The sequence below is a fragment of the Echinops telfairi genome, unplaced genomic scaffold, assembly GCF_000313985.2.
Source record: "Echinops telfairi isolate 266 unplaced genomic scaffold, ASM31398v2 ScPeMD7_4225;HRSCAF=4972, whole genome shotgun sequence".
Classification (NCBI taxonomy): Eukaryota; Metazoa; Chordata; class Mammalia; order Afrosoricida; family Tenrecidae; genus Echinops; species Echinops telfairi.
The window spans coordinates 8,123,318-8,130,672 of NW_022108124.1; the positions used below are offsets into that span (position 1 = coordinate 8,123,318).

Sequence of the window (7,355 nt, forward strand, 5' to 3'; positions counted from 1 at the left end):
ACTGATTAACTCTTTATTTCTTTTGTTACAAAAGAAATAAAGAGTTAATCAATCTATAAAGCAGTACAAATGGCTCAGTGCAACTCACTTCAATGAGACAGTTAATACACTGGCAGTCCTTCAAGTCTTGAGGGCCACCGTGGAGCAATTCAGGCTATCTGGCCACAGGCAGCAAACAGCAACCAGGTCAACAACAGTCAGCCAGATGACAGGGTCCCACAGTCCCCAGCTCAAGCAATGTATACTCCAATAGTGTGGCGAAGCAGGTTTTCAAGGAACCTCAAATTACAGCGACACAGTCCACGGGTAGGTGTCCACAGGTAGTGTAGCCTGCAAATTGAGACAGAGAACAAGCTGAGGCAGCCGCATACTGGTCCGATCATCAAAGAGCAAGAGACAAGAAAGGCAAGGCTCACAAAGCCATTTCTCTCTCTGCCTTTCAATTAATCTCACATGTGTTCATTGGTGTGTTGGCACAACAAACCGACCTATCACAATCCGGAATTTCTAAAAAGAGCAAGTTTAGTGGGGCATGATTCTAGCAAATAGAGTTCTTTGCTCATGGTCTTTCCAGAGACCAACGGATAATGAACTCACTCAAAGTTAAAGCCCATTAAAATATAGCAAGAGGCCTTGGGCCATGGAAGTGGTTAAGCATTGGACTGCTAATGGAAAGGTTGACTGTTCAAACCTATCCACACTTGCCATGTAAATCAAACCTGGAGATCTGCTTGTGAAAGGTCAGTCTTAAAAACACTCTTCCCTTTTGGTGTTTGCACATTTCTTGACAGTGCTTCACTTTATTTCTCAAACTGCCTGTTGCTTCATCATTTCTTCCATTTGAACGCAGCAGAGAAGTAGAAAATGCCTTGGGAAGGATGGCTGGTGTCAGAAGCGGTAAAGAAAACTAAAGAGTGGAGGCTGGTCTGAACTCTACCTCATATGAGTAGGAGTTGGCTTTGGGCTACTGGTTTTGATTCACCTTGCTTTTGGGAATTCAGAGGAGGTCCCTAAACATCACTGTTATACTTTAATACTTTATCATTTGAGAAGAAGCCAGTGATATCAAAGTGTGTTCCTCTGGCCTTATAGGGCCTGCTTATGTGATTGTAATATGTGAGGCCTTCTGAAGAGGTTTTTTTTTTATTGCCTCTACAGTTGATGGACAGCACATGTGCTTCAGTGATTCTGATGCCCAGAAGCTATTGTTTGTTGAAATGAAGCATATTCAATTTTGGTAGCAAAAAACCACGTAAAGCATAATCCTATTGGTGTACGTGTGCTAAACATCTTAGGGGTCAAATGAATTTTCTAGTTTCACACACAAACACAAAAACATACCTTCTCGAGCAAACAATTTCCCCTGGAAAAAAAATTGTGGTCCAACCTAACAAACTTACAGTTTGATCATGAAGACTTGCTTCATGATTCTCACATTATCAACTCTCTAATCCCAAACTCTTAGGCCATAAACTTGACCTAACACCAGCCATTCTGGCTTGGAAACTCTGCTTTAAGATTCCCTAGCCTGAGCCCAGTGAATATGTTTTAGTTTCAACATGTGAGACACTATGAAGAATCTGTCTTGCCTGTAGCTTACTTTTCTTCAGTAAGTCTAAGATATTTAGCTTTGCTTTACCAATAGGGTTTCCTTTAAGGATTGCCATGGACATTACTACCTTTTTTAGCTTCTAAATTGACATTACTGCCTTTATTAGGTTATAAACAGAACGGTTAATCTGCATTACAAGAAGTGTTAAGTGTTCCTGTATCTACAATCACTTCTTTCTTTTTGGTCTAAAGATCCCTATTTGTGATGTGAAATACTTAAGTTCTTGGCCTTGAGCATACTATGTTTATATAAAAGTGTTGGTTTTTTCTCCCTTAAAAAAAAATCTTCCAGCTTAGTTTATTGCTCAAACCAAGGTCTCTCGTTAGTTTCTTTAAGTGAAAGAGGAAAGAAATGAGGATAGAAGAAAAGTTTACTGTGTCACCTCCTCCTTGCCCACGTCGTTGTCATTTCCCCTCTTAACTCTGCGCTAGGGTTGAGGAGATGGCAGCTTCTTGAACTTTCTTTTACATCCTGTGCTGACGCTTTGACTCTACTTTCAGCCTATTAAATTTATTGACCCAAAGTCCCTTAAGCTATTGAAGACTCTCTGACTTAGTATGCTTGAGAGAAGACACTTGTAGCCAGTTAAAGCTCTTTGCTGTCTGCCATATTCCCCATGAATAATTTATTTTATCTATATGTTTGCAAAATAAACAAGCAAACAAAAAAAATCAAATACTCAATCGAAATATGGTATCAGAAAAGAACCACAGCATAAGCTCTCAAAATAGAGCTGCTACAGGATTTATTGTCTTACAGAATTAACTAAAGACTTTAAATGGGGGCAGATTTTCCTTTGGCTGCAGTAAGCTCTTTACTTTTGCTAAAGGAGTCAACACAAGACTTGTTTTCTAGCCACCTTAATACTTCCTTTCTAAAAGAAATCCTGCGGTTTAGAGGATTCATCTCTTTCTGAGTCTGAATATAAAATGGATGAAAAAGGAAATAACAGGAAGGGGGGAGGAACCCAACCTCAGTACAATGTTTCCACAGAATCCTACTTATTTTTTTAACAATGTTTAAGAATAATGGGTCATTATTGTTGAGGACCACTATCACTAGTACCCTTAGTTCTCCAAAAAGTACGTGGGGAAATGATGGATTCTTCTCTCATGGTACACCTGCCTGTATTCTTTCCATTACTAAGGAATGTGAACCTCTCTTTCTCAAATAGTTAGAGATATCCAACAAGAGGCAGATGAGCCAAAATTTTATGGAAATGGGGCAAGCGATTATGAGGCTTGACAATTCGATGAATACTAAAATTATCTGCTCTGTAAACCCTCACCTAATTCACAATAACATTTTTAAAAAGTGATGCTTGACCCCACTGTTTCCATCACTCTGTCTATTCAAAGAGGGGTTTCTTCTTCTTCTTCTTTTTTAACTGAAGCTCACTTTACTTACCGAGAAGTGGTGATCTGTTTTTAATTTTGACAGTTCAAGTTCCTTCCAGTATTCTTCATCAACACAATTCTAATGAATGGATTCCTCTTCAGTCATGCCCACTTTCACATGCGTATAAGGTGATTGAAAATATCATGACTTAAATGACGCATATCTTATTCCTCAGATTAACATCCTTGCTTTTCAAGATTGCAAAGAGGTCTCCTGCAGCAGATGTACCTAACACAATGTGTCCTTTGATCTCTTGATTGCTGCTTGCATGAGCATTGATTGTGGATAGTATCAAGATAAAAATCCTTCACAACTTCAATCTTTTCTCCACTTATGATTTTGTCTATTGGTCCAATTGTAAAGATTAAGTTTTCCTTTTCATTGCATTATAATCCATATTGAAGACTGAAATCTTTGATCTTCATCAGCAAGTGCTCCAAGTCTTTCTCACTCTCTGTAAGCAATATTGTGTTATCTGCATACTGCAGATTGTTAATAAGCCTTCCTCCAATCCTGATGCCACATTCTTCTTCATACAATCCAGCTTCTCTGATGATTTGCTCAGCAGACAGATTAAATAAGTATGGTGAGAGGATTTAACCCTGATACACACCTTTCCTGATTTACAATTTTACAATATTTCTTTGTCCGGTTTGCAGTACCTGCCTCTTGATCCATGTACAAGTTCTTCATGAGCATAATGAAGTGTTCTGGAATTCCAAATCTTCTCAAAGCTATCATAGAGTGTTATGATCCACACAGTGGAATGCCTTTGCATAGCCAATAAAACACATGATCCATCTGACATCAGAAATGATATCCTTTGTTCTATGTCCTCTTCAGCATAGTTCTCTGTCTATAACTGCTGGGACTTTTGTTGGATGATCTTCAGCAACATTTTACTTGCATGTAATATGAATGGTATTGTACTATAATGTGAACACTTTGTTGGGTTACCTTTTGGGGGGGATGAGTACGAATATGAATCTCTTCTAGTCAGTTGGTCAAGTACCTGTCTTGACCAAATTTCCTGGCACAGACGAGCGAGTGCTTCCAGTGCTTCATCGGCGTGTTGAAACATTTCAGTTGGTGTGCCATCAATTCCTGGAGCCTTGTTTTCGGTTAATTCTTTCTGTGTAACTTAGACTTCTTCCTTCAATATCATTGACTCTTGTCATATGCCATGTCCGGAAATGGTGGAATTTTGACTAATTCTTTTCAGTACAGTGGTTCAGTTCTATTTGTTCCATTTTCTTTGGTCCATCCTGCATCATTCAGCATTTTTCCCTACAGAATCTTTCAATATTACAACACAAAGCTTGACGTTTTCTTCAATTCTTTTAGTTTAAGAATATGTTTGGCATTTTCCTCAGTTTTGGTTTTTTACTTGTACATTTCATTGCAATATTTGACTTGGTCATCTTGAGCTGCCTTTTCAAATGTTCTCTTTAGCACTTTGACGACATCATCTTTTCCATGTGTCTCATCTACTCTGTTATTAAAAGCATGTAGCAGTCTCTTCTAATATCTTTGATCTGTTCTTTCTTTCCCATCTTTTAAATTTATGAATGATGTTCTTGATGTCCTCCCACAGTTCAAGTCTTCTGTCATCAGTGTTTAATGCAGCACATCTAATTTTTAGATTTTTTGAAATTCAAGTGGGATATTCTCAAGGTCATATTTTAACTCTAATGGACTTTCATTTTCCTCAGCTCCAACCTGAATTTACAAATGATCAATTAGTGCTCTCTTCCAGTCAGCCGGTAGCCTGCTGATATTGAGTTTTTCCATCATGGCTTTTACATATAATCAATTTTATTTCTGTGCATTTCATCTGCAGACATCTATGTTCTTAGTTGCCTTTTGTGTTGTTGAAAAATGTATTTTTTTTAAGAACAAGTGGTTCTATCATGTAATCTCCATCTTTGTTTCTATCACCAAGATTTGTTTTTCTGTTGTTCTTTCTTCTTTGTTTCCCCCCTTTGCATTCTAATTATCAATAATTATCAGTAAATCTGATTGCATATTTGATCAATTTCAGACTGAATATGTCAGTGGAATTGAAATTCTTGAATTTCTTCATCACTAACAGTAGTGGTTGGTGCATAACATTGAATACTAGTTTTATTCATTGGATTTCCTTGAAGGCAGATAGATACAATCATATAAGAGATGGATTTTTTCTTTAAGATAAATCTTGAAATATTCTATTTGTTGATGATTGGAGCACCATTCCTCTTTATTGTGTCATTCCCAGCATAGCAAATCATATGATTTTCTGATTCAAAATTGTCAATAGCTCATTAGAATGCCTAGAGAGGTGGTCTTTATGCATTCCATTTAATTTTTGAAGACTGTCAAATTTCCTAGATTCAAACTTCATACAGTCCAACTACCAATTATTAATTGATGTGTGCAGCTGTTTCCTCTCATGTTGAGCTGTGCTCCATGAGCAATCAAAGTCCTGAAAGCTTTACTCTCACAGAATTTCTCCATCCATGTCACAGAGGTCACCTCCACTTTGAGAAGCAGCTCGCTTGCAGTCATATTTTGAGTGCCTTCTGACCCAAGGGGCTCATTTACAGACATGATCTAACACAGTTTTCTGCTCCTTTTAGGAGGTTTTCATTACCTGACAATGGTTCAATTCGGTCTCTAAGGTTTGCCCTGCATAATTCCTTCTGGGGGTTCATCTGATAATGCTCTGTGTCCATTTATTAGGCCTTCAGTTTGTGACAATGTTTTGATGCTATACAAAAGGTTTTCAATGGATAATTCCTCAAAGTGGACAGCTGATTCTTTCTTCATTGTCTGTTGCTAGCCTGGAAGCACTGGTGAAACCTGTTCATTTTGGGTGATCTTGCTGGCATTTGAAGTACCAATAACATAGCTTTCAGAATCTCAGCAACACACAACAAACTGACCTGTGAGTTGTGGTTCTTTATCATACTTCTATATCATAGTTTGTGGCTACATACATAGTTATATAAAAGTATATAAAGTTATATATTTTTCACACTTTTATACTTTTTGATTGGTCTTCTTGCCATGTAGGTGCAGAAGAGAAGGTATAGCAACGCTTGTCTTCTCTGGCCAACTTGATTATTGGTGAATCTGAACTGTGTTTTCAACTTTATTTTTACTGCTCATCTGTTAATTTTCCCTACTGTGGTGGCTTGGGTGTCGCTCTGCTGCTGGAAACGATGCCTCTGGTATTTCCAAAGCAGAAGGGTCTCCCAGTGGGTGTTAGTGGAATTTCCACAGTAAGAGAGAGTAGGAAGAAGGGACTGATGAACACCTGACGAGCAGCAGCAGAGCGTTATCTGAGCGAGTGCTAGAAGATGAGCCGAGCCCTCCTGGGTAAAAGACAGTCCAAATAGGATTGGGGATCAGCTACTTCTGCAATGTAGAGTCAACTTTAATGACTCCATGTGGAGGGAGCAAAGCTTCTGGAACCTTCATTACCTGATGGAGCAAAACTCAAAAATGAGAAGAAACAGAGGCAAGGATTCATTAATAATCAGAACATAGAATGTATCAAATATGAATCTAGGAAACTTAGAAGTTATAAAAAATAAAATGGAGCACATAATAATTGATATCCTAGGCATCAGTGAGCTAAAATCATCTGACATTTGCCATTCTGAATCCATCCGTTATGTGGGCTACTATGCTGGGAATGGCTAGTGGAAGGCTAATGCCCTCACATTTATCATTGAAAAGAACACTTCAAGATCTTATCTGAAGTACAAGTCAATGATAGAATGGTATTCACCTGCTTATAGGGAAGCCTGCCTAATATGACTATATTCAAATGTGCACACCAACAAAGAATGTCAAAGATAAAGTTTTTACTGATTTATGGCTATGCAAAGACTTTTGCCTGTGTGGTTCATAACCAGTTGTGGGTAACACTGTGAACAATGGGAATTCTAGAAAATGTGATTGTGTGCCTGGATTTGGATTTATGGGAGGTCCGACCCCATGGGCCTCTCAGAGTGTCCCATAGCAGAGCAAACTGTAACCCCCAAACCATGGCTGGCATTACTCCATGGGTTTCAGACACTGAAGTGGTGGCACAGTGGAAAAAATAAAAAGGAAAAAGAAAATTTAATTGTGTTTATGGTTAATTTATATATATATGTATATATATGTGTGTGTGTGTGTGTGTGTATATATATATCAAGGGGTAGTAGTTACAATTAACCAAGGAGATATTGCCTGGTTTAAATTTTGCAAAGATATGTATAATACTTTCATAATATTATACTGAGTAAATAATTTGACAACATGGAGTATATGAAGAATGTGTCACCAGGATTACAGTAAGTCTCTCAACATCAGT

The 7,355-nt window shown here is 37.9% G+C and overlaps 1 non-coding gene across 1 annotated transcript; it reads left to right on the forward strand.

Moving 5' to 3' along the window:
* The first annotated feature begins 6,964 nt into the window (after positions 1–6,964).
* LOC115871288 lies at positions 6,965–7,094 on the forward strand. The gene has a single exon (XR_004047214.1). It is a non-coding gene; the product is annotated as a small nucleolar RNA SNORA42/SNORA80 family (small nucleolar RNA).
* Positions 7,095–7,355: the final 261 nt, after the last annotated feature.